This window comes from Miniopterus natalensis, chromosome 2, assembly GCF_054644295.1.
Source record: "Miniopterus natalensis isolate mMinNat1 chromosome 2, mMinNat1.hap1, whole genome shotgun sequence".
Classification (NCBI taxonomy): domain Eukaryota; kingdom Metazoa; phylum Chordata; class Mammalia; order Chiroptera; family Miniopteridae; genus Miniopterus; species Miniopterus natalensis.
In genome coordinates this window covers 161,629,786-161,656,423 of record NC_142082.1, presented here as the reverse complement: position 1 = coordinate 161,656,423, position 26,638 = coordinate 161,629,786, and positions in this window count along the sequence as shown.

Sequence of the window (26,638 nt, the reverse complement as noted above, 5' to 3'; positions counted from 1 at the left end):
ATTCAGCTGAGGCTGATGCAGAGTAATAGTCACCCCAGGAAAAGTAAGGAGGTAGGTCTCCTCTTGGGTAAGGTTTATGACAGCACAGTGTTATCCCTGGGGAAGGGCAGACCAAGTGAGGCTAATTATCTAATTCTGTTGAAGAAATAGGCTGGGCCCTTGAAGAAAATGCACACTATTTTATGCTGTAATAAGTCATCTGCTTTCTATGATCAAGTGACATGTAAGAAAAGTAGAGAAGCAAGTAAGTCACTAAATAGACTAAGCTAGGACACTCAAGCTAATGGTAAAAGAAGCCAAAATCTCAACAATATACAAACACAACTGCCCATTTCTATTTTCAATAGTGTGCCGTACTATATATAAATGTTAAAGTAGGAACTTTAGAATCTGGAACCGATGTTTGACTTAAAAAGAAGGAGACTCAACCCTGGCCGATGTGGCTCAGTTGTTCGAGCATCGTTCCATGCCCCAGAAGGTCACTGGTTCGATTCCTGGTCAGGGCACACTCCTGGGCTGTGGGCCAGGTCCCTCGTACAGGGCATGCTGGAGACAGCCGATCCGTATTTCTCTCTCACATCAATGTTTCTCTCTCTCTCAATCTCTCTCTCTCTCCCCCTCCCTCCGTCCCTCCCTCCTCCCCTCTCAAATATAGAAAGAAGGTCATGGATTGTATTAAGATATAAAGAGTCATAAGAAAAAAGGTGCAATTAAAATGCATCCAAATCATATCTTTAAGATTCCTCTTAAAATTTGTATTTAAGGAAAACCTTCTAGGACAGGTACTTCCTAAAAAGTAATTGAGCTACTTCCTTTGATGTAATTTTATAGGAGCCTCCAGTTTTTGACATGTAATCTCTCCTGTTTAAGTATTTTCTTCAAATTGGCTACAAAAGCGACAGCATCTACCTTTGTTTTGTTATGCGAATGCAAAATTACTTGTTTTAGTCATTGTGTAAACACCTACAAATTATTTACTTTGAGTAGCTAGTCTCAATTTAATCAAGTAGGATGAAGTGACAGGTATTGCTTTCCGCACCTTTTCCCTATGAAAGAGTATTTATTTCCTCTCTCAGGCAGCACCTCTCTTCCTTGCAGATAACTCTGGAGGTATCAGGCCCAGGACATTTTACCGGGACCGCGTGAGGTGCTTCAGTTGCATTTGCAGGCGTTCTGTCCTCATTTGCTTCCCTGTTTTTTATGGCTCCTGTTAGCACTTCAATCTGATTTAGGGGAAAAAAAGTTTCTGTCTTCCCCTCAACTCCTTCCCATTTCAATGGGTGAGTTACAAATATCTGCACAGAGCTAAGAGACAAGAAGCTCAGTCACAGTCAGTGTCTCGGGCTCAGTCCTGAAACTGATGAGGGCTTATCCCCACTACACTATTTGATTCACAGTCTTATAAAGTTAAAGGCAGGCTTACTTAAGTTTTATCTTGTTTTCCTTTGCTCGGCCTCCGTTTCTCAGTTCCGGATGTTCTGAAGATTATGTGGGGAGATCTGACACCCATCTTTGCTTGGCTCTGGAATCCTGGTAGATTAAACTATGAGCACAATAGCACTGCATTCTTTTTAAGGCTGCCAGAGAAACAGCCCCTACCCTCATCCTTAGTTCAGTAGCACGAGTTCTTAAAATAAACTAGTCAAGTTTAAAAAGGGGTGTTATTTTTTCACAATAAATGTGAAAGGTATGAATAGATGTAGAAAGGGGTTGAGTAGTCATTTCTGATCATTTTAAAGGGTTCCCTCAGAATTTCAAGGCAGCTAGAGTTCCAGGGAACAATTTCATAAGTGCATTTGAATTTTATTCTTGAGCAATTAACCATTTAAAAAAAGTATACAGTTGCCAGGAAAGTTTTTTTCCAAATCTAGTTCACTTTCTATCTTAAAACTACACTTTCAGGAAACTTGTAGCAGTGCCTTCGTTTAAAAGCGAAAATTAAAAATTATGCCATTAAAGTAATGTGCCAGAAACCAAGCAAAGTGTGACCACTATAGTTGGAAAATATAAAATGCTTGGTTGAGATGGCAAAGAGCCAGCAATAAACTGCAAAAGGAGAGGTTCGTAGCAACAGCTCTTCTTTCCGTTTTTAGCCTCTGCCTTCTCTCTCTCGCTCTTATTATAATGATCAGACTTGGAACTGTCTGAAGGCAGAGGGACTATCTTTATTTCGCTCTCCATTGTATTGCCCTAAAATGTAAGTTAAAGTCCTTGAAGGAGTCTGCTCGTGGCTGTATCTCTGACCATAGTATATGTACAGCAAGCATTCGTTGAAGGAATGAATGATTGAATGGATGAATGAACGAATAAAATCTCATGCCACCACCGATATCGACTAGCGGTCCTCCGACCAATATAAATTCTCTGCTATTATGTTTTTTCCTTAGACGATAATTACAGGTTTATGTCATCCTTAGCTTCAAAATTTTGCCTATAAATGTTCTTTGATTTTGAAAGCCACCAACTAAAACCAGTCCTGTGCTTTTTGACAAAACAGGAGACATGCTATGTAATAATGATAAAACTAGAGAAAATAACCACTGTAGTTATTAGGAATTAGACAAGGAACCTCTAATTTTGGCTTGAATGACTGTTCTATATTTCAGTTTCATGTGGCTGCTTTGTAGACACAGCCAAAAACAAAATGCATCTCCCTCCAGGCCTCCAGAAGAGGAGATCATGCAACGGCCTTATTTGGCAGTGCTTCTCTGTGTTTCACATGTCCCCTTTCCATACAACTCCAGTTCCCTGAAACTATAACCTTCGCCCTGGTGCAATGCCAGGAAAAAACCTGTTACAGCTGAACAACCATGTAATTTTATGCTCAAATTGATTTACTCATCAAGTTTTATTTAACTTTTTTTGTGATACTTATTTACCACTTTTAAAATATGCTTATAATCCTCCTCTGGTCTTTTTTTCCTGAGCTTGGAGAAATGTCCTAATTTTGAAAGGTTGAAGGGAATTTGGGTTAATGATTCTATCTTTGTATTGATATTTTTTCATCTTCAACTTGATAGTGCTACTCTTGCCTGTCTTCTTATCAGCTTGATCAATTTAGTCACACATTTCCACCAGTTTCAACCCCTTTAATTAGAATTTGTTTTAAATATTTAATTTGTATTATTACAGTTTAAGTTTTTTCTTCTTCATTTTTGTATGGTGTCATTTCAAAATGAAAGAGATAGATACCTGCTTTGCGAGCCAGACAGCTGTACCCTATGATGGCAGCTCTTGTTTCTCTAGATCTCTATGATTGTTACTGCAAAGATTTGGGGCAAAATTAATTCAAAGTAGTTTTTGCCAGATCAGAGACCTATCTGCTCTGAAAGCCTTTACCCAACACAATGTTTACACATAGTAGGTACTCAATAAATATATGTGACTGATGGGAAGAGCTACTATTAATTATTCATGTTGCTATTGTAAGAGCAAAGTTTTTACGAAGAAAAATCAGTGCATCTATTTATCATGCTGTTTTTTTAATAAAAGCATAGTCACAGAAAACCACAAATATACAGAAATCCATTATACATTTTCTTTTAACCCAAACCTCACTGTGAAATGTACATTGGCTTGTATATGTTAATACCAGCCCTTTAGACAAATCCCCAAAGCACTGCATGATACCTAGATTGGGCATAATCCACATATTGTGTGCTAATTTGAAAATGGGCTCCTCCAAAAAGGCATGAGCCAGAGCAGCATGGGTACCTCCAAGCTGTCCCCGAAAGGATTCTCATTCATTGCATCAAGCCGCACACACAGTGTGGCAAAGATAATGTCAGTGCTAATGCAGAAAAGTCATGCAACTGGTTCTTTTTTGGTTCATTTACTAGCATTTGCTACTTGAGTAATGAAAACCTGTTTGGCGTAGACAGACGTGGATGCAGTCTGAAAACCCTGGTCAGTGACGAAGCCCTATATTTTCTAATTCAAAAATGACTACTAAGTGTTCAGTTGTGGAGCAACTCCAGATTATTAAGAAATTTCAGCCCGGCCGGGCGTGGCTCAGTGATTGAGCATCGACCTAGGATCCAGGAGATGGGGGTTCGATTCCCCGTCAGGGCACATGCCCAGATTGCAGGCTCTGTCCCCAGTCGGCAGCCGATCAATGACTCTCATCATTGATGTTTCTCTCTCTCTCCCTCTCCCTTCCTCTCTCTGAAATCAATAAAGATATATTAAAAAGAAAAAAAAAAGAGAGAAATTTCATTGGATCTGTCCCTTGTAAAGACTAGAGGAAGGCTTTTAGTTTTCTTTCTTCATTACCAAGTTACTGTGTAATGAAAAATCTTCCGAATTTGGAAATGCCTAATAATTATGCAGTTCTGGTAGTACTAAATTAATATTTAAACATTTTTATCTCCATAAGAGAATCCTATTAAAGAATTACTGGTTGCCAAAATACTCATATTTATCATTACTTTGTATGTTATCAAACAGAAGTGTGAATTAAATATTAATTTAAATTATTCTAAAATGTTTCAAAAATTCTATTAATTATCTAAATTATTCTAGGTTGTGGAAGAATCTGGAGTACAAATAACAAACTTTATCAATATTTAAACAGAAGTGAATTAAATAACTTATTTAATATTACTGAGAAGCAATGTCTACAGCTCAAATCTGAACAAATAAAAACCACGTTTTGCTGTTTATTTTATATGATTGCAGGAGACAGACTGGTTCCAAGATACAAAAATAATTAGAAACACAGGCAAATGATAGCAAATATTTGATGAATATGGCTTTTTAACTTTTCTGGTAGGTTATGAAGAGATTTTTATGCCAGGGCTGAAAAAATCTGCTCAATATTTTTTTTTAAATAGATTCATTTCATTAAGCTAGTAAGTTTTTCAGATATATAAGCTGACTTGAGATCAAAATATAAATCTATGACTTTTCATTCTGTTTGAAATTTTGAAATTACCTATCCAAATCCCTAGTGAATTGGCACAATTGTGTGGGATTCTACCCTCTGCTTAAATTAACCTCAAAGGTGTTTTTCTATGGTGAAGTTTTAACCCACATATTTTTATAACTACTATTCGCTGAGATAATATCTTCCTGTTTGGTATAGTGCTTGTATAAATTAAAATGTAATGAAAAATAGGTAGTTGACTGTAGCCCCTAAAGCCCCATCTAACTAAAAGCAGAGGCTGATAATTTACAAAGAGAAAAATAAACCAATTCACAGCGGTACTTTGCTAATGCGGAATTGTAATAGATCTCAAAATGCAATGAAGTCCAATAAAGATAGAGAGTTTCACTAAATGAGTAGAAAACAAACGGAGGCCTTTGAAATAGAAGCGGCACCCTCCTCTCTTGCTTGTCCCTCTCCCCCACACATTATACGAGGTTTTGTCTGAACATATATAAATTGCTTGCTTAGGACCTGGAAAGAATTTAGGACAGAAAGCACTTGGCTAAGGGAAAAGGCATTCTGTGCTTTCAACTCCAGGTATCAGAAGCATGACTTGCCTCTTGTAATCCTAGCTCTAGATTACAGAACTTTTCCTGTGTGATGGCGAGGGGAAGATGGAATATTTCTCCAGCTCCAAGCCACCGGCGCTAGCGCTAAGGTCCTGGGGTAGCGGAGGGTGACATAAAGGAGCAGCCGTCAGAACAGCTTACATAGAATCTCAGAGGATGGAGGATCGGGGCTGAGGCTGAAGTGGATGCTGCCAAAGACTATGGAAGGAGAAGTTAAGATGAGAGATTTTGGGGGAAAGGGTTCATCTTCTTTTCTTTTTCTTTTCGTCTCTCCTTGACATTGTTGGGGCTGGACAGGAGCATAAATGTGGGCGATATCAAGGGAGGGGAGAGAGGAACGAGCAGCTGGCCAAGTGGACTTTTCCTGCTTTGCTTTTCACTTTCGGCTTCACTTCGCTCATAACTGTTCTCTGCACCGTTCCCCAGCCCCAGCCACTTCCAATCTTTTCTGTCTTTCCTCAAGCTTAGGAGGGAGGGGGCAGAAGTGGTAATCCATAAATCTGACAAAGCCCCAAGAAGTCATTGTGCTCTCTCTTTCTCTTTTTTCTTTCTTTCTTCTGTTCTCCTGGCTTTAGGACATGAGGAAGATAAAGGACATGAAGATTTTCTTTTTGCCACTGGTGTCTCCTCTCCAACATTGCCTTCATAAGTGTCTGTCCTGTCAGCCTAAACACGGCTGCTGTTCTGCACTGAGATTTGGGGCCTAGAATGTACGAAGCACCTTCTGGAAGAGAGCTCTCTGGTCCTCCTCAGAGCTGTACTATCAAGTAGCTTCCGCGCGTGTGTGTGTGTGTGTGTGTGTGTGTGTGTGTGTGTGTGTGTGTGTGTGTAACCCAAATAAATACTGTAGCTCCAAGGGGGCTAGTCTAAATATTTTATCATACTCAAAGAAACATATCTAGCAAACAGTGTGAGTAAAAAGGAATCCAGATCTTTACTTTCTGCTGTCAAAAATCACAAAGGGAAACCTTGTTTCAAATTCACCGTCCCACTTTAAACCCATTTACCACCCCTTGCTTTGCCACTTTCTCGTTTGCTGCTTTGAAGGCTCTCTTCCTCTCCCTCCAACCTCTCATTCCCTCGTCATAAATTGCCTTTGGTGAGAGCCTCTTTCCTTTTCTCTTTCCTTCAAACTTACCGATGTTCTCTCTCCAGTAAATGTCTCCCCTTTCTGATGCTCCTGCTACTTTCAACACAGCGCTGGGCACCGGGGCAGGTTGCATTATAACATTGAAGCAAAGTGAGCGGTAATGGTCTCCGTCAGCCCAGGAGAACTTTCGAACTCAGAGGGGAAGGCTTCTCCCCTGTCTTGTCCCCAGTGCCTGGCACAGCACCAAACCTATAGGCTGAAGTCACTGCCTCATTAATGTCAGGAACATGAACACGCATCTGCACTTTATCAGGTTGATCGCTGATGAATCAATCATCTTTCTAAGCAATTCCAACCGACTGTTCTTCATTGTGTTTGGTAATCCAACCCACGATTTGGTTTTCAGCTTGGATATATCTTTAGCCTGACAACAGTTTAATTGTTGGGCTATAGAGAGCTGATCACAGTCTCATTAGTTCTGTGCCTGATCAGATGAGTATATGCTTAACATAGTGAACATTTCAGGTAAATTGGACGGCATCACGAAGGCTAAGACCCGTAACAACAACAAAGAATATAAACAGTGGCTTGTTTGTGTTAGGATTGCATGGGCTCTGTTTTAGCTGCCATCTGCAGCATTAGAATGGTACTAAGTTTTTCTCGAGTGTAAAGTATGAATAGTAGGTGGCGAGGGGGTGTTTTGGACGTAGTATCCTTTGCCGGCAGTGGTGTGAAGATTCTTGACGCTGCTGCTGTGTGCTTTCATCCCCTCCGAGAGCACTCCATTTGCCTCATTAACCACAGGACTGGAATTAATATGAATTATTGAAGCTACTTTTTGTTGTCTGATTTTTAGAAAACTATTTGGCTAAACATCATTGTTCCTTTCATAGGAAATGCTGATTAACCCTTTAGGATGATTGTTTAAAATAAAGAAAACATAACAGTGCCAGTTTTTTTTCATTGCCTTCAGAGAATGTTAAAAATGTAGTATAACTTAATTAATTATGACCCTACTTCCTATTTCCACGGAGAATAAATTAATGCTGTGAATATACAAGCAATGGAATTCCTATGGATTACCATATTACTTTTACTTTGTATTATTTCTTCTTCCTTAAAAAAATCTTTTACAAACCCATCTTAATATTAAAAATAAACCAGGGCATTACCTTGGACATTCAGCTACAAAAAGAGTTTGGTAAACTTTATAGTTTGTTTCATAGTGTAGCTTTAGTCACTCACAACTGGGGGGCTAAAGGGCCCCTTCGGGTATTGTTTGAGACAGATGTAGAAACCGGCTGGACCTCAGTTGCCAACCACTAACAGGATCCGTAAATCCGGAGTGGGGACACCAGGTAGATGGATCTTCCACAGTGATTTGTAACTGTATTTATCAATGTCTGAGTGTGCTCCCATTACCGACCTGTTTACAGGAACACGTAGTCTTCTACAGCCGGTTGTGTTGACTGTGTTTGTGTCTCAGATTCCCCTGGCTGCTTCTTGCTGACTTTTAAGCAGTAGGCAAGGCTCTGTCCATTTCCCACGGGCTTCCCTCAGCCTTCCAGAATTTTTTTCTTTAGTTGGCAGGCATGATACAGAATCTGACCTTATTCAAACACTGAGGGGAGGAAGGAGGGAAGGATGAAAGGGAAAGGGGGGAAAGGGAGGGAGGGAAAGAGGGAAGAAGGGAGGAAAAGGGAAGAAAAAGGAGGGAGGGAGAGCGGAGACACCTTTTCTCCCATTCCATTCCATTCCATTCCATTCCATTCCATTCCATTCCATTCCATTCCATTCCATTCCATTCCATTCCATTCCATTCCATTCCATTCCATTCCATTCCATTCCATTCCATTTTATTTAATATATCTTTATTGATTTCAGAGAGAGGAAGGGACAGGGAGAGAGAGATAGAAACATCAATGATGAGAGAGTCATCGATCGGCTGCCTCCTGCATGCCCCCTGCTGGGGATCGAACCCACAACCTGGGCATGTGCCCTGACTGGAACCAAACCCCAATCTCTTGGATCCTAGGTCGATGCTCAACCGCTGAGCCACACCCGGCCAGGCTTTTGCTCACATTTTTAAAGTCCATTGTAAAGACAGTTTTACTAAATAGCAATTAGCAAACTGTTTTTAAACTTGTGCAAAAATAATTACAGACGGAACAAAAAGCTGTTTTAACACATTGCAATATTGTATTATGTTTATCTTTATTCAGTTGTTTCAACAGTTAGTATTGCCACCCATCACCTGATCAATATGCAAAGCTTAGTTTTCCATTTTGGATATGTATTTTTGAAATTTATATTAACGTTTCCTTGTGAATTTCATAGCACTCCTGTTATAATATTTTAATGATAATTTGCTTAATCCTGAAACTATAGTTTTTCTATAACACTGTAAAATAATATCTTATTATGCAAAAAATAGTAAACATTATACTAAAGCAAAAGATAAACTAAGCCTTAGGTATTTCTTCCTGGTTCTAAAGATAGTCTTCAGTCAAGAAAGTTAATAACTAAATTTAGCTGTGAAATAACTTAGAAAAGAGAAACAAAAACAATTGTGACTTTTTAGATTCCCATGATTATTTAATATGATATTTATAAGATTTTATGTAACAAAAAGTGCTACAATGAGAAAAACTACAGTATGAACTATGAGGCACAAAGTAGACTATTTGGCCTTGGCTTTGGATAAATAAAATATGAAAATTCCATCTACAAAAGATATACTTGGTTGTATTTTACAAATGTCATGTTTGCAGAGCAGCTTATGGATAGAAGTCTACATTTAAAATTGTTCTGATTTTTAAATGCTTCCGATTTTTTTTATAATTACAACAGCCAAGCGGAAAGTGTTAGGCAATGTTAAAATAGGCACTGAGAAGACACTTTTCTATTCCTCTTGATGGTCATTGATATAATTAACTGCCAGCAGCAAAGTTAGATATATATTCTGTGGCCTTGAATTTGAGTCTAGCTAACTGGCCCCTATGGGGCTAATGCCCATGATTTTGGCCTTTTTATACTATACTTAATAGCACAGAAACATGGATTTTATTTGGCTCCTAAAGGATTAGAGCTTTCTCTATCTAGTCTTGTCTTCAATACCTATGCTAATTTTTCTCTTTTCTTTTAGCTTTCAAGGAGCTAAATTTGGGAATAACTGGTAAATGCTGATTTTATGTACTTTTAAAAAATCATATAGGCAATCTTTTTTCCCCCTCTCTAGTAACATAATATCAGAAACACCAGAGAGGAAAAATGGAAATGTCCTAGCATTCCTAGAGGGCCTTGCTCTTTATGCTCCCTTTAGGCTAAGAAAGGAGGTGCTATTTCTTCTTCCTTTTTCTTAAAAATGTGAGAAAATGCAAAGAATAGATCAGGAGAATGTTCTAGTTATTTAGTCTTATTAACGTGCCCTTCCCACCACTCCTGGGCCCTCACTTCTCTTTGTTCTGCCTTTCTCTAACTAGCAACAATTTCCTGAGGACAGAGGAACTGATAGTTAAAATAGGGTCACATTTGGAGACAGTTAGGTGATACATGTTAATATCCACTCTGGGCTAGCGGGGGTCACACATTTCATTTTTCTTGTTATCTGTACCCTATGAACTGCAGCCTCCAGGGCAAAACATATTTAACCTGCAATGATACATTGCCCAGGAGCCATTCAGTGTTTATGGCATTCTGAATTTTTATTTAGAAACAATTAAATCTACTTGGGTTTCAAGAATTTTCTTGGTTGCAGGTCCAAGTTTATTTTTATAAAGAGACAGAATAATCAACAACTTTATCAGCATGCAGCTAAAATAATATCGCTTTAGATGGTAGTGCTCCTTTCTGCCTCTGACGACGTTTATCCTGTGCCTCAGGAAGGGATACATGGGTGTGCACACCAAAAAAACCTGGTAAAGGATGTGGGTATGGATGATGGGAAGGGTTTGGAATAGATCTGTACTTGGTAGCAATAAGAAATTACAGTAGGCAGAGTCTTCCTAGGATAATTTTATCCCTGGAGAATAGTAGATCGATGTTTTTACAATAAAAATATCCATAGAATGAATTTTTAAATTTTTAGGTAACCATAGTTCTGAGATGGGGCTGAGTTGAAAAACATAGTGATGGTATCATTTGATACTGATAACATTTCTCCCATTGAACTTTGGATTCACTGTGGTAACTTTTACCAATAAAACAATGTAAAAACACCTTCAAATTGTACAACATCGATAATTTCAAATTATTTTCCAGTCTTGTACAATGACTCATTTTCATCTTTGGAAATAAATACTTGTTTATGTGATAATTTCATGGATGCCTGAAAATATGAGGTCTGTTTGACATCATAAGACAAAATATAAAGTCCACTTAAGTCTAGTCCCTTGATACACACTGATGAACAGAAGCCATGTCCAGCATCACTTGACTTCCTCTAAGGAAACACCTAAATAAAATAAATTACATAATAAATTACCTAAATAAAATAACCATTTCCAGTGAAGGAAAATGCATACAGCTCTGAGAGATACGTTCTCTAAGTTTTAGCTAAGCTGTTTATATAGAAATAAATAGAAATTCATCTGAGTTATTTATATAATGTCATATTAAAATGATATACTTGGGAATAGTAAGGAAATAGTAATCTCATGAGAATCTCTTAAATGATAGCCATTCAGTCATATGGCCTGACAGCCAGAACTCAGAGAAAAATAGAATTTAGTAAATGGATGTATCCTCAACCCCCTCCAGGGACCTCAGAGCAAGTGTTTGTGGTTCATCCACTCTTCTTCCCTGTGAGCAATGACCAAGATTCTGCATATTTGCTTCTTTCTACATAATCATTGACTAAGTCATTATATATATATCTCCTCTGCCTACTAATAGTTTATGTCCCCTTCTTACTCATAGTCCTGGCATCCTCATAACTTCAGCTTTTCATGAACTCTATGGGATTCTCTAATAACATTTTCAGTTTTAGCTCTCACTGCTCATTCTGACTTTCTCCACGCTTCCCATGATAAATTCCTTAAAAGGAGAATTTTAATTGCTCATTCTTTTTAAATGCCAGGGCTTATCATTAGTCCCTAACCAGACTTAGGTTGCATGGCCAGTGCTGACTCAATCAGTTCTGGCTTACGAGGCCTTCACTGGGCTTCCTCTTCAGCATTTCACACAGAAGAGTCTGACATGTCCAGGACATCCTGTCCCAACTATTGTCCCTTTAACCCACCATGCTTCCTGAGTTAGTCTTTCCATTAAGCAAAAGGGAAGTAACATATCAAATCACTATCAGCCATAAAACCCTAACTCAAATAAGTTGTTTCAATAAATTGATTATGCAGACTCCTGGCAAGGCTCCAAGAGAATAGATAATATTGGTAAGATTTTATGGAAAGGATATTCAACTAGGTACCAGGAGACCTGCATATTAGTTCCGTCTCTGCCATGAACTGACTCTCAAAATTGGGCAAGCTGTTTAACCTTTCAGGGCCTCAGTTCTGCATCTGAAAGTTTGGGGGATGGGCTACACAATTCACAAGGTGGTGCCCAGTCTGAAATTCTGTGAGTCCACACCATGAGGTTTGAGGTCAGAATAATCTAGAACATGATGAAGACAATAGGCCTAGTGGAGGGCTCTCTGGTTGGTACCAGGTCACAGTGAAGACACTGCTTTTCTAAAGGAGGAAGGTATATCAGGAATGGCTTCCTTGAGGTGATATATGTGCTGTGGGTCTTGGATGGGTGAGGGCCAACCTTGTTGACTGTAATTAACATTATAAAATAGTTGAGGCAGGTCTGGAGGGTCAAAGTTTGAGAGAAATAGATTCCTAAGGGGAGAAACAATCAACTCAACCACTTTCCAAAGACACCTTAACTTCCCATTAGTGATCATGCCTAGTCTTTGAGAGTCAGGAATGTCTACACTTATTTAATAGATTACTTGATTTACCTCTACATTCTCTATGTTCCAGTTGCCATCAGTTTTTTTGGCTGCACTGGGGTCAGTCCTTAGGAATCTAGACATAGCACAAAATTGCACTGAGGTATCAATATGTAACCTGAGAACAGATACTCAAAGTCATTGGAAGGAGGCACAAGGGCTCTCAAGCCAGCAAACTTCATGATCATCTGATTGAATATATGAGATACAAAGAAAGGCTATTTCCTTCAGAGGCAGGTAAGCTAATCATGGAAACATGGCCATGGGAGAATGTGACAGGCAAGCATGGCTTATGCTCATCTGAGCACTATCCAGGGGAGAGGGAGTTTTAGTCAATGAACTTTAATTATTCCACATGCTTTAGCAAAGTGAAGATAAATGCCAGGGGTTGTGGCAAACAGACTTTGAGATTTGGGACTGACAGTTTCTTATTAGAGATGAGTATATGGACATTTTGGTTTTGTATATAGATTCTTGAGTCCTTGATTAGGCTGTATTTAACCTTAAGAGATGTATTTTCATTTGATGTGATGGGAAAAAAATCAAGTTTTATCCTATAAGTCTGAGGCTCAGATACTGTGCAGTGATATATTTACCAAAGTGATGGATGTGATACTGAGGCCTTCAGCATAGAAGACTTAAGAGTAGATGCAGATAGTGGTGCCACGGTTACATGAGCATCCATGTGCCCTCTGGTCATTTTCATGCTTAATTTTTTTTTATTTTTTTTTAACATTTCCACATTTGCACTTCCAGTAAACTCCAAAGTTTTATCATGGCCTATGAGGCTCTACCTTATCTACCTGCTACCTCATGTCCTCCTCATTCTTCCCTTCACTGAAGTCACTCAAGACACATCGCTCTTCTTTCTCTTCTGATAACATGTCCAAGTTGCATCTGCCTGGAAGCCCTTGCGCTTACTACTCCCTTTGCCTAATCTCCCCCCCCCCCCCAATATTTATGTGACTTGCTCTTCATGATTCAGGACTTAGATACACTGAGGTTTCTACGACACCTCTGTCTAATATACACCCCGCCACACTCTCTTTACTTTACTCTCTGTTACTTGTGTGTTTTTTAAACATTATTTATGATAGCTAATACTACACAAATGATTGCATTTATTTTTCTTCCCTTTTCTAAAAACCCATTTTCTTCACTGAAATATATATTCTATGAGAGTAGGATCCTGTCTGTCACACTTACTACTTTACCCTCAACAACCAGGACAGTGCCTGAAACATACAGAGTACTCATTTTAATTTTAATGACTCTAACAGAATTTTATAAGTATACTCTGGCCATTACCTAATTAGCATAAGTGTCCCATATTGAAGAGAAATCACTGGTTTGTTTTAGTCAGATGGTGACATTTCCCTGGAATTAACAAACTGTCTTGATTTTTGGGATAAAATGAAGTGGTTTAGTTCGTGCTTCTCTCCAGAGCATTAATCCAAAGCCAGTGGACATTGAGCACCACAGAAGGTGTATTTCCTGAGGATGATGCAAATGCTTGATTCCTTAGGGAAGCATGAATCAGAACCAGGGCTACGTTAGGAAGCCTTTCATATGTTTCTAGTTGGGTAGATAACTGGTATATGACTTACACAAAGATACTCAAGGTAAACTTTTCTAATTTGATCTCACTGCATTTCAGGGGTTGGGGAGGCACACTGTCACAGTGGAAGGAGCTCATACTTTGGAACCAATAAAGCTTAGTTTGAATTCAGCTCCATCACTCACTAGATGTGTGCCCTTGGACAAGTCCTTCCATCCTTTCTGAGTCCCATTCTCCTCATCTGGAAAGGGAGACTGGTAATGCTTCAGGGAGGTAAATGATGTGAATAAAGTTCCTGGCACTTGATAGACACTTGCTGACTTCTAGCCACCATTATTATGAAGACTTCACAGCCTTGCCTGGTATTATTTTCATAATTTGTTTTATTTACCTGGCTTCAGGTTACAGTGACTGCTTCTAGGAACATCAAGTTATTGTGAGTCATGGGAAGATGGGCGTCTTGATAGAAAAAAAGTACAAAAAACACATTGCTGTTGCGTATCATTTGAACTTATGGTGGATACAGGCAGCAGGGGGGACTATGGTTGATGGCACTCATGTATATATACTAGGGAGCTCCAATATTAATATGGCCCAGTTATTCTTCATGTAGTCTACTCTCCTTTCACTAACTTAGTCTTTATATTGTCTGTATCTTTTCGTTAGCTCATGCTTTCAGCTAACAAATGGACTCTTTCTGTATAGTCTGAGGTTACCATGATTCTATGTCTCCATACCTGTCACTTCCCTTTATGATCTGTCCTCTGCTTCCTGCAGTGATCAGCTTTCACATCCTACTAACTGCCAGGTTCTTGGTATGTTTCATATTCAATTCTGCAAAAGAACTGAGATTGATCTCACTCAAGCTTTATTATTAAGCCATACCATCATTCTCTGAAGAGCCAGATATTAGTTTGATCCACCCAAAGTCAACATTTGCATATGTCAAAGTGAGCAAATACCAGCAATTTCACATGGTACAACTTTATATATGATGTCCCTGGTGAGAGATCATTGCTGGAGCCAAGGGTGAGGTGGTGTCCTGTAGAATACAAACAGGAGCAATCATTTTTTTTTAAAAGAGTCTTATTTCATGCCATATAGTACTGGTTGTGGCTGATGCAGGCATTGTGATTAGCTTTTTAGCAAAATATTCAATCATTTTTATGGTCTAAAATTTTAGACCCAGAAAGGACCTTAGAATCACTTTATTTAGTACAATCCTTTTACATTAGAGATGAGAAACTCAAGGCTCATGTAGATTAGTTGTATGTGACACATGGAAAATTAAAAGTTGGAAAACAAAATTAGTGAGAGAATGTTACAAAGAAATTGAGTTATTTGTGTCAGAAAAGGAGTCTGAGTGTACAACATGAATAAAAGATAAATCATTCTATCAAAAATATTACAATCTAATGGGGGAGAAAAGTTAATTTTAATATATTGATGCCATAATAATGTATGCATAGGGTCAGAATGCCTAATCATGGGGTTGGGGAGATTCAGAAAAAGTTTCCTAGGAAACCAGGTGCCTGAACTAAGACTTGAGGAACTGAGTCAGTGTAAGTCAGGCAGTTGCAGTTGTAAAGCATGTTCCAGAAAGTGTGTTTCTGAGCGATCAGAAGTATATATTTTGTGTGAGGGTGGTATGTGTGGAGAATAGTAGGTTGGCCCACTGATCTGTATGAGAAGTGTTGATGTCTTTCCTTTCTCTCCCTCCCACTCCTGCTGCCTTCTTTCATTTCCCTTAGCTGTATTATGTGCACCTTCAGTGAATCTTAAAATAACTTTACATTCTATCTTTCTGACCAGAATAACAGTGTTGAAAAGGTTGTTTAAGAGCATGTAGAAAGGTGGAAGGAAACCAATTTGAAATTTATCATAGTTAAATCACGAGGCGTATGTTGTCTGCTTCATTTGGGGGTGCCCTATAAAATTCTCCCTTGCCCCCTTCTTGAGGGCACTGTCACTTCCTTGGTGAAGGTCACTTGAAATGTTATGCAAGTCTACTCAGGTGTTTGCAATCCAGTCCAAGGTGTTGTCATTTTCACAGTTAATAAGCACATTTTCAGTTTCTTCCCCCGGTCCCCATGCCCTATAGGACACCACTCAATATCTCCCTCCCCCAGGGTGACAGCCAGCCATTGATTACTCCTCTTTGGTACACCCCTTTAGCTGCTTACGTACCACCTACCTGAGTGTGGTTCCTATAGTGTATTCTCAATGCAGCTGCTTTTTTCCCTCTGTTCGTGTGACTCAAGTTATAACAAAGGACTCGTGAGGAAAATCGGAAGTCTGTCTTGTCAGAAGAGTCATACCGCAAATAAAAACCCAGAAAAGTCAATGCAGATTCCAAAAATGCAATTATAAAACACATTATTTTGAACTTTCTATATAACAAAGCCAAAAATGACCACTCATTGAAAAAGCCAGAATTTCACATAGGCATTTACATCTTCCACTTCCTCCTCTTCTTAGGGATTAAAAAGTAAATCTTCACCAAAAATAAGAACTTATTCAGAGGGAGACAAGAAGGAAAAGCTGTATACTAAGCATTGCTTAAGAAAGCAAAGTTTGATTTAATACATTTTTTTACCCTACATTTAACTGCAGAGTTCAACATTTAAATGTGTTGAGGGATTCTGAATAAAATCTGAAAGTTTTCAAAAATCTCCCAAATCTTTGTGTGCGTGCCTGTGTGTGTGTGTGTTTTCATTTTGTTGGAATATAGCATTTTTTTGTCATTTCTGTTTAATGACAAGAATTAATTTGCAAAGAAATTTAAATCAACTTCAAAGTAAGGAGATGAGAAGAATTTATGGGTTGAGATTAGCACTCCAAAGAAAGGAAACCAGAACACAGCAATAAGATACCGCTCTTGGTAGGCTGTAAACGCTCCTCTGCTTTTAAAATTCCCTAACAAGGTGAGCGAAACATTCCAAGAACACTATTGTCAAGAGACACCTTTGAACTGATCTATCCTGAAGAATAACCCCCAGAAAGGTAGAAAAAAAAATAACTTTCATATGTTTGTGGCCACACAGTGCAGCTCCGACTTCTGAACATTTTTCCCCAATTATTTTTGTAAAGTATTGATCGCAATTTAATTTTGCAGTCCCAACATGAGAGGCGCTTCTTGCTGAAATGTCTCACAGGAGATTGTAATCAGGGTCTAGCCTGAAGGTGAAGCGCTCGTACACAGGTTTTACTCTATTTCTCCACTCTTCATCAGCTCGGGGATTGGAGCAGAGGGCATTCTCAGGCAGATTAATTTTTGACGATGGGATCGATGGAAGATGTTTTTTCCTCCTGACATTGAGTCATCTAATTTGCTGTTTATCTTTGGCTTATTGAGTTTTGAGCATTGTTAAATCATACCTTTCAGCTGTTTAATTTCAGATGTGAATTTTGCATTCCCCTCTTGTACTTTGGCATAACTCTTTTACCTAAAATGAGCAGGATGATGGGCCTTTTCTGACACGGGGTTACTGCTTTGGAGTCTGTTAAGTACTCCAAGGTAATGTTATGGTACTTTCTAGCCTTTTTTCTTTGCTTGTGGCCATAGATCAGTTCACCTCTAGGGAAATCATTACTGGCCATCATTATTATCCCTAGCACCTTCATCTATTCTCCCTTGTTTCCTGACTCCATGGCTTGATGAAGTGCCCAGATGTGCGAACACCTTATCTCAGGTCTCATAATTAACCCTTTCGTAACAGGGCCGAAGAAAGGATTTTTCCCGTGATACGCTCCATCTAGTTCAACATTTGGGCTTCTTTATAGTAATTACACAGCTTTAACAGTTTCAACTCTATTTTTTGCAGTAAGATGGGAATTTTGTAAGTGCTGATGGCTATAAGAAAAACACTTCCCATCTAGAGAAACTTGGCCTTATATGACCTTTTTTTTTTTTTTTTAAAGGTAGTCAAGCTGTATTTCAAGACCACACTTTGTCTATAAACACTGAACATCCCCCACAGTGGCAATATTACATTAAATGTTATTTTGTCAATGCTCATGCGTGTAGTCATAATTATCTAGAAATTAATAAAATGAAAAAGAGTCTTTTTTTCATTTCAAAGACATATGACATATTTCTTAAAAACCTTGAAAACAAAAGTAAAGATGACAGCAGTATATTTCTAGGTTTGAATTGAAAATAATCTGTTGGTTTGATTAATTCAGTAAATAAAAACCATCCTATTCCATACTCCAAACTACTTATGGATTTGATTGTACAGAGATGTATTTTTCTTATTATCATGAAAAGAGCCCTAGACCAACCCCTAATAAACCTAATTTCTACTTTCTAATTAGTTGGATTTTCATGAGAAAGTCATAATATCTCTTTGGCTTTGCTTTCTCAGCAGTAAAATTAGAGAATTTAAAAGAGCAGGTCTTCTAGATATAAAATACAGAATCTGAGACATATTACTCTGTAGTTTCCACACTCACCCATTTCTATCTTGCAAGGCTAACCTCAAATTCTACTTTTTCCATGAAGCTTCTTGCCCATTACTACCCACAGTAGACTCACTATATGTGTAGCCACAGCCATTTGCTTGCCACTATTTTCATATTAATTCTGATAATGTTTCCTGGCACGTTAAAAATATTTCATAACTGTATCTTACAAGAAAAATGAGGATTCCATTTTACATGTTTTTCCAATATTCCTAGAAGATGACCAATACCAATTTTTGGAGAATGCATTTGATTTTTGGAAAAAGCACACATTTACTTGTAGGCATTCTTATAATGAAAGTAATCAAGACTGGAAAGTTATTTTTCAGATAAACCTCTATATTACTTAAATTTCTTACTGAAACTGACCGTGAACACAAATCTAGATGAGGAGACCTCAGGATGCTTTGACTATGTCAACATTGTTAGAAGAAGCATAGAGTTTTGTGCCATAATTACTTTTGAAAACAATTCTATTTTGATATATAGTAGTAATATAATATTGATATAGTAACATAATAATAATATAAGTACCCAATTGTTTTATTAATCAGTTCCATGTCCTTATAGACACACATCACATATCTTCTACTAAGTTATAGATTCTTTCCAGGCCAGAAAATGGTGTGAATCTTTGAACATTTGCCTTGTAAACATTTCAAGTTTTCCCACAGTTCAGATTTTAAGTTGCTATTAAACAATCAATCAACTGAAATTGTAAGAGTGTATTTGTACTTTATTACCTGGTACCAAAGGTGAGGAGCAGTTAGCATTTTAAAAAATGAGGAAATAAATTTTCTGTTTCACAGAACAATAGTATATGAATTGCACATGTAAATGAGAGTTTACAAATTAACATCTATGTCTATAAACATTAATGTAGGTCAATGATTTTCAACCAGTGCCCTAAGAATTTTTAAATATGCAATACCTGACTGTTTAATCTCTTCCCTTAGATTGTCAAATAAAAAATGACAACAGCCAACACAAAAGCCACCCAATCAATGTGAATGAATAAAAATTATACCTGTATTTTTTTGAGAGATCAGCAAAAAATATTTTTTTGTCTGTACTGCAAAATTTTAGTAATTAGTTTATTTGTGCTATGAGATAAAAAAAATTGAAAATCGCTGATGGAAGTTAATGTCTTAGTGAATCATTCTGCCATACTTTGATCCAAACCATTTCTGTTAACTCGTTAACATTAAAAAAAAAGTTTCCTAATTTTTGTGTGAAAGAGTTTGAAATAAAATACTGTTTCCCCAAAGTGTTCCTTCCCTTGGGATCTCAGGTCAAGTCCAAATCTTTGCCAATCAGATACTAAACACACACACACAAGATTGGAGGAAAGGAACACAAAACCTGTTAAACTTGTTTTGTTGTTTTTGAATATTCATAGAAGAGCAATGATCACGTTTGTTCAGAATCAAACCTAAACTTTGAAGATAGTTGAACTCCAATGTTTTGGTCTTCATTCATTTCCATTGTATTCTGTACCTATTGTACAGATCCAACTGTGTTATACGTAACTTCCCTATTTATATTCTATATAGTAAAGATGCCTATGTAGCGTGTTCAACCATAGTGGTGTAATAGTCTTAACAATAAGCAGCTAGGATAAGTAATAAAATATTTATTATAGAAATGTTTAATTTATTGAGTTTTTAATGTTCTTACAATAAACTGTGGTGAACACCACCATTTAATCCTCACTGCAAACCTGTGGATAGATAGTCTTATTACCTTCATCTTATAGATGAGGAAACTGATTAGGAAAGGATTTTAAGGACCATGGAAACTGTTTTATAAATAAGAAACATAAGACCCCAAAAAGCTAAGTGGTCTACACAAAGCTACATGGCCAAATCTCAGGTTAATACAAAGGTCTCCTAATTCCACTGGCATATCCTCTCTACTCAGTCATTTACTCTCTTAGTATAGTATATTGCTTAGGAGACATCATAAACTTTTGTTTGTGTTTATCTCATCTCATGAAAAGAAATTGGACTATGCATGAGAAATTTTCTACAGAATATTGTTAAGAGTATCTTCCTTCAGGAAAAAAGAAAACTTATACGAAACATGTTAAGGCTTTGATCCTGAGTATGTTGTTTAAGAGGTTCAAACATGATTTTATTTTTACTACCGAGACCATAAAAATGTTTTGACTCATAAATATGAATTTGTTCTATCATCATAAATTAGGTAAAGTAGTCATAATAATGACTGAGTTAGGACATAAGTCAGTGAGATATAAATCCTAGCATTGCTCTAAATAGCCTCACGAAACTTGGGCCAGGAGCGAGAAACTCTGTTTTGAGTGCCAGAAACTGGAAAAAACCGAGTCATGAAGGCTGTCAGCCTGGGTCTGACATAGGGCTCCAGCACTTGGTGTGTTAAAATCATGTCTTACTATTGCTCCAAAACTTCCACCACAGGAACTCAGGTTTCAAAATAGCTGAATCATGATCCATGATAAACTATTGTTGCATCTACCATCATCTACATCCAGCCAGAGGAGAAGAATTTCTGGGCTGTGAGGCTGCCTAGCTCTAGGACAGAAACAAACGGATGGAAGAGTGGGACTGCATTCTGAGTCTATCACACACCAGAAAAAATATCTCCCCTGGAGATATTTTGGGGTTTGGTGTTATGATGGTGTTATCTGTTTCTGCCATTCTGCAACATAACATTTCCTCACTATCACCTATCTGATCTTTTTGTATATATTAAATAATAATGACTTTTCAAAAATACACCAAAAAAGGAAAAAGAATAAATCCTAAAAGTCTTGGATCATCTACAGACTCATCATTAGCTTTTTAACAGCTTAGAAGCAATTGTGTTTTGTAAGTCCAAATTATGTGAGCCTAACAGCCATCCTGTCTTGCATTAACATCACATTTTTTTAAATCTTTGGAAATGTGATAGGCCACGGTCAGGTCCATTGCATTAAAATTTTGAATAAGCCTAGGAAATTTAACATGGAAATAGTAGGTTACACATAACAATGAAGCAGCAAAAGATTATAAACCAACATGTTAAATTTAAGTAACTTAGCCATATGTAAGCCCTTCCAATCACTTTTTTTTTTTTGGACATAATCATATGGCTTTTCCCCCTTAGTCTCAACATGGTGAATTACATTGATTTTTTTTTAACTTTTTTCTTTCTTTTTTTTTTCTATCACTATTTGTCCCCCTATACCCTCTTCTACCTCCCCCCATCCCGCCCTCCCCCCACAGTCACCACACAATTGTCCATGTCTACGAATTCTTTCTCTTTTTTCTTTTTTTCTTAATCCCTCCACCCAACAAACAATCTCCCCCACCAGAGATGTCTGTCTGCTCTCTATCTATGAGTTTGTCTCTATTTTGCTTCTTAGTTCAGTTTGCTCATTAAATTCTACAACTGGTTTATTTCACTTAGCATAATGTTCTCCAGGTCCATACACACTAACGCTCACTGTTACTATTCATCAGAGAAATGCAAGTGAAAACCACAATGAGATATCACCTCACACCTGTCAGAATAGCTCCACCAACAAATCAGCAAACAATAAGTGTTGGCGAGGGTGTGGAGAAAGGGGAACCCTTGCGCACTGTTGGTGGGAATGCAGACTGGTGCAGCCACTGTGGAAAACAGTATGGAGTTTCCTCAAAAAATTAAAAATGGAGCTGCCTTTTGACCCAGCAATTCCACTTCTGGGAATTTATAGGAAGAAACCCGAAACACTAATTTGAAAGAATATATACACCCCTATGTTTATTGCAGCGTTATTTATAATAGCCAAGGTTTGGAAGCAGCCCAAGTGCCCATCAGTAGATGAGTGGATAAGACACCAATCACTTCTCCACCAACTTTAAGTTATTTAAAATGCAGTGAGTTTTGAAGTCTTCTGAATTGGTGGGTGCTTTATTGGATTGCTCAGACGACCACCCTTCAGGTATACATTCAGGGGGAATGACAAGTCATCAGGCTGCTGCATCTCTTCCCATCTTCATCTTGCTTATACACCTTGCACGGAGTCTTTGCCGCAGCCGTTCTTGCTAATCCTGGAAACGGAACCAGCCTTTGTAGTCTGGTCCAGCACAATATCTTAGTACTATATCGCTTTATTTGACTTTTCCAAACACTATATGAGGCAAGAAGTGAAGGTGTTATTATCCCCAATGTACAGAAAAAAAATGTAAGGCTTAAGGAGGTTATGTTATTTATCCAAATTTGTAGAGCCAGGAAATATATGAGACAAACTCAAATCCAGGTCTTTTGAGTCTTATTTCTTTGCTCAGAGGTTGTGAGGAAGGGTTGGTAGAGCTGCCTACTCTAGGTACTGTAGACCTAGCCAAACTGTGAATTAACAGAATAATTAATTCTGGCTTATTTTCTCCAGGAAAAATAATGTCCACCTTTCTCATTTTGTGGTCTAACCCATAAACTTTCACTGGCTGCATTGCCTGGTTAAATACCTACTGTCCATAGTCAACCACATATATCTCATCACGTGCTAAACATGATGGGGAGGGGAATTTATATAGAGAGTTGTTTTATAGAGCTCAAGTGTATTAGGAACGGAAATAAAAACACATTGGTCCAAATAAGCTAAAAATAAAATCTATACTCTTAAGAAGGCTATCATACAAGAAAGAAAAATAACTAGTATTTATGAAACATTGTTTTCTTTCTCCTGATGTCATATATCTAGGCAGCCAGCCATATGTCTGTTCCCTTGGGAATGCTATTAATTTATGGGGGCTTTATAGCCACAGGTGATGAATTTTTCTTTATAATCATTTCATCTTTGATAAGTGGCAAAGCCTAATGCAAGATGCACTAGGTAAAAAGATAGTAGAGATTATATATTTTAGTACTAACTATATGTTCTAGTCAACAGTGCTTAGTAAGGTGTATTATGTGAATCTGTTCATCCCTTGACTTAGGAAGACCTCGATGCTTGAATGAAAGCAGTAGTTTGCATGTAGAATAGGAATGTAAAACAGCTAAGAAGAACTAAAGTGGATTAGAGAATGGGGTTAGTGAGGGTAGGAGGGCAAATGACGTTTTGGTTTCACATGTATTTGACATGGGCCAACTTGAAAAATATTCAACTACTTGGGTAGGTTCTTACAGATAATTAGAATTTATTAGAAGATGAAAGTCAATGAGAGCTCTTAGTCTTGATGATTCAGGGAGAAAAAAGGGGACTAAATTGACATGAATTCTAAACTTTTCATTAATCCACTAAACCTCATTCATCATATATATGTCCACTAATTTCAGGGAACTTTTTGCTTTTCTTTGACTCTTTTTTTCCCTTTAGTGTTACTTTATATATATACAATTTCTTTCTTATTGTCCTATTCTGTATCTCTTGCTCACTAGTTCTTGAGAAAACACTTTCATGTTTCCTACGGTGTCTGTACTATTGTGACAGTGATGACTGTTTCACTTTAAGGATTACTCAGTTTTCTTTATAGCACCCTGGTATATTTATTTAGCAAGCCAGTGATATTCTTCTAATTTAAGCACCCAAAGAAAAATTATTAACACAGTGCCTTCTTTCTTTATTTCCCTCCTAGCTGGATCATGTTTTTTAAAAAATAATTTATTTTAATTTTCCATCACCATTTATCCCTTCTATGCTCTCTTCCACCTCCATCCTTACCATGTGTTAAGGCTTAAAGTGTTACATTTCAACAAGGCTGTCATGACCCTTTTAGCAGAATTAAGTACTTGCTCCTACATCTGGAAGTAACTGGTACAGAATTCTATCAATTATTATTCTGCATTTTATAAATTCTAATATACCTGTTCTCACAAATCAAGTGGGAAACTCTTCAGGCCAGTACCAAATCTCCCCCACTGACATAACCAGAGCACCTAGCTGTGAATCTCACTTAAGAGATGGTCAGTGACTATTAGTAGAAAGAACTGTTTAAACTTCTTTTGTTCAAATAATGAAAAACAGAGGCTTGAGAGCAGTTATTCCTCTCTAGGCAAAGTGTTTGGGCCTGTGTTATTTGTTAGAACATAAATGAGTTGGCATTTATGCTTATGGAATAAGTTAGAAATCTATAATTGTAAATTCATGCTGATTTTAATGAAATCAAAACTCAAAGTGTGAAACCATCCAAATAAATATAATTTTCCCCAAACTGCTTTGATATGAAAAAGACTCTTTGGCATAGCTCCAATGAACTATCTTAGTCACCCACACAGAAGCAAAGAGACTCCCTGCATCTGATTAGAAGTTTCTGCAAATAGCAAAATCGCTCAAAGCATTCCTGGTTGTTCTCCCTGTATGTGCATTTTTATGACCTAGAGCAAATAGAATGGACTGATTCTGTCATTTGCATAGACAGATCTGATATATGTCTCACATTTCAAGCTTTACAGGTCCTATAGAATATGGTTTTAGTATTAAAAAGAAATCACATAAAATCATATTAAGTGATTTTTTTTATACTCAGTCTAATATTCCATGGCCAAGGCACATATTCATAGTTCAATTACAGTAGATTAAACTTTAAACATAGCACTATCAGTGTATTCTAGTCTGTAGTTCTTAAATATAATTTTAAGGGTCTTTGTTTTTTAATGTCAAGGTTTTGTTTTCTACTGTTCCACCCCTTCCCACTACTGGTATCCCTGCTAACTGTTAATTGTTCCAAGCACCTGCTACAAACTCAGTCCCTGAATAAACAAAAACTCCAGGGAACTTGACAGCGAAACAAATATATACAGATATAGGAGTTTTCTAGAACCTGCCTTCTTACTCAATGGGTAAACACTTAGACTGAAAAACGAGATTGTGTGCAGATGTATCTCCTGGCGGACTGAAAGAGGTTACCCACTGAGGCCAGCTTGGGGAGGCGGTGCAGGCACGGTGAACAGGTCTGCCTGCCCCTCGATATGTTGTTCCAGATGGTTGCATAGACACGAGACAGACCCAGTGAGCTGGCTCATTTTCTATCATGAAGCGAAAGGAAGTAACTCTCCACCGCGGGTCAGGGCAGGATATTTCACTGTCTGTGTGTAATATAACAGACAAGTGGTTTTAAAGGTACCCACCCCTCATTATCCGAATGAAGGAACTTTTCCAGCACTGGGCATATATCAAATGTCTCACAGCAAGATTAGAGCTCCACTAAAAGTAAGAGCATGGTCTTTGCCCATGAGGTGATAAATTTCCTGTGCTAGCAACAGTGAAGACTTGGGAAGTGAATAAAGAAATGTCTCTAAGCATCTCTTAGACATGTCATAAAAGGGCACATTCAATATAACTCAAATAAAAATGCAATGCCGATGGTGCTCAGGGAAGAGAGGGAGAGAATGGTGGTGCTTTAAGTAGTAATTCAGGGAGGAAACTGTCAGCGATGTTTCAGCACTGAATGCAGGCAAAAGGATTGCCTCCACCCTACCAGCTCCGGCCCCAGAATGGTGATTGAAATGAGTTGAAGTGGGAGGGTCTAGAGTTCCTTCTAACCAGAAGGCCTAATTTTTAAAACAAACTTAGCACTGAAGCAAAACAGACACAGGGTGGGTGATTACTTCTTTTGATTTTTAAAAATTTGACAAATAAGGAGAATTCTTAATATCAATGTTTTTCTTTACTTTCATCTGTTGTTGCTAAAAAGTGAGAACTGAAACCAGTGCTATTCTGAGTGTGTCTCTGTATAGAGGTAGAAAGAAAAAAATGAGGGTTAAGGGAAAAAATAAAACAGAGGTGTGAAGGAGAAATGGTGTTTTGGAAGAAAAATTAAGAATATATATATATTCTTAACCAAAGAAAAAAAAAATATATATGAATATACATATATATATATGCACTGCTCATGGACACGGACACAGACACAGACACAGACAATAATGCGGTGAAGGCCTGGGGTGAGGCTGGAGCCGGGTGGAGGGGAGCAATGGGGGGAAAATAAGGGGTGTCATCTGTAATACTCTTAACAATAAAGATTAAAAAGAACCGTTAAGTGAAATAGAAGGACTCCTTTAGGTTTTAGGGACTCAAATGTCCAGAAAGACCTTGCACTCAGGGAGGCAGTTTGGTCAAATGTGCAGGAGCTGAGTG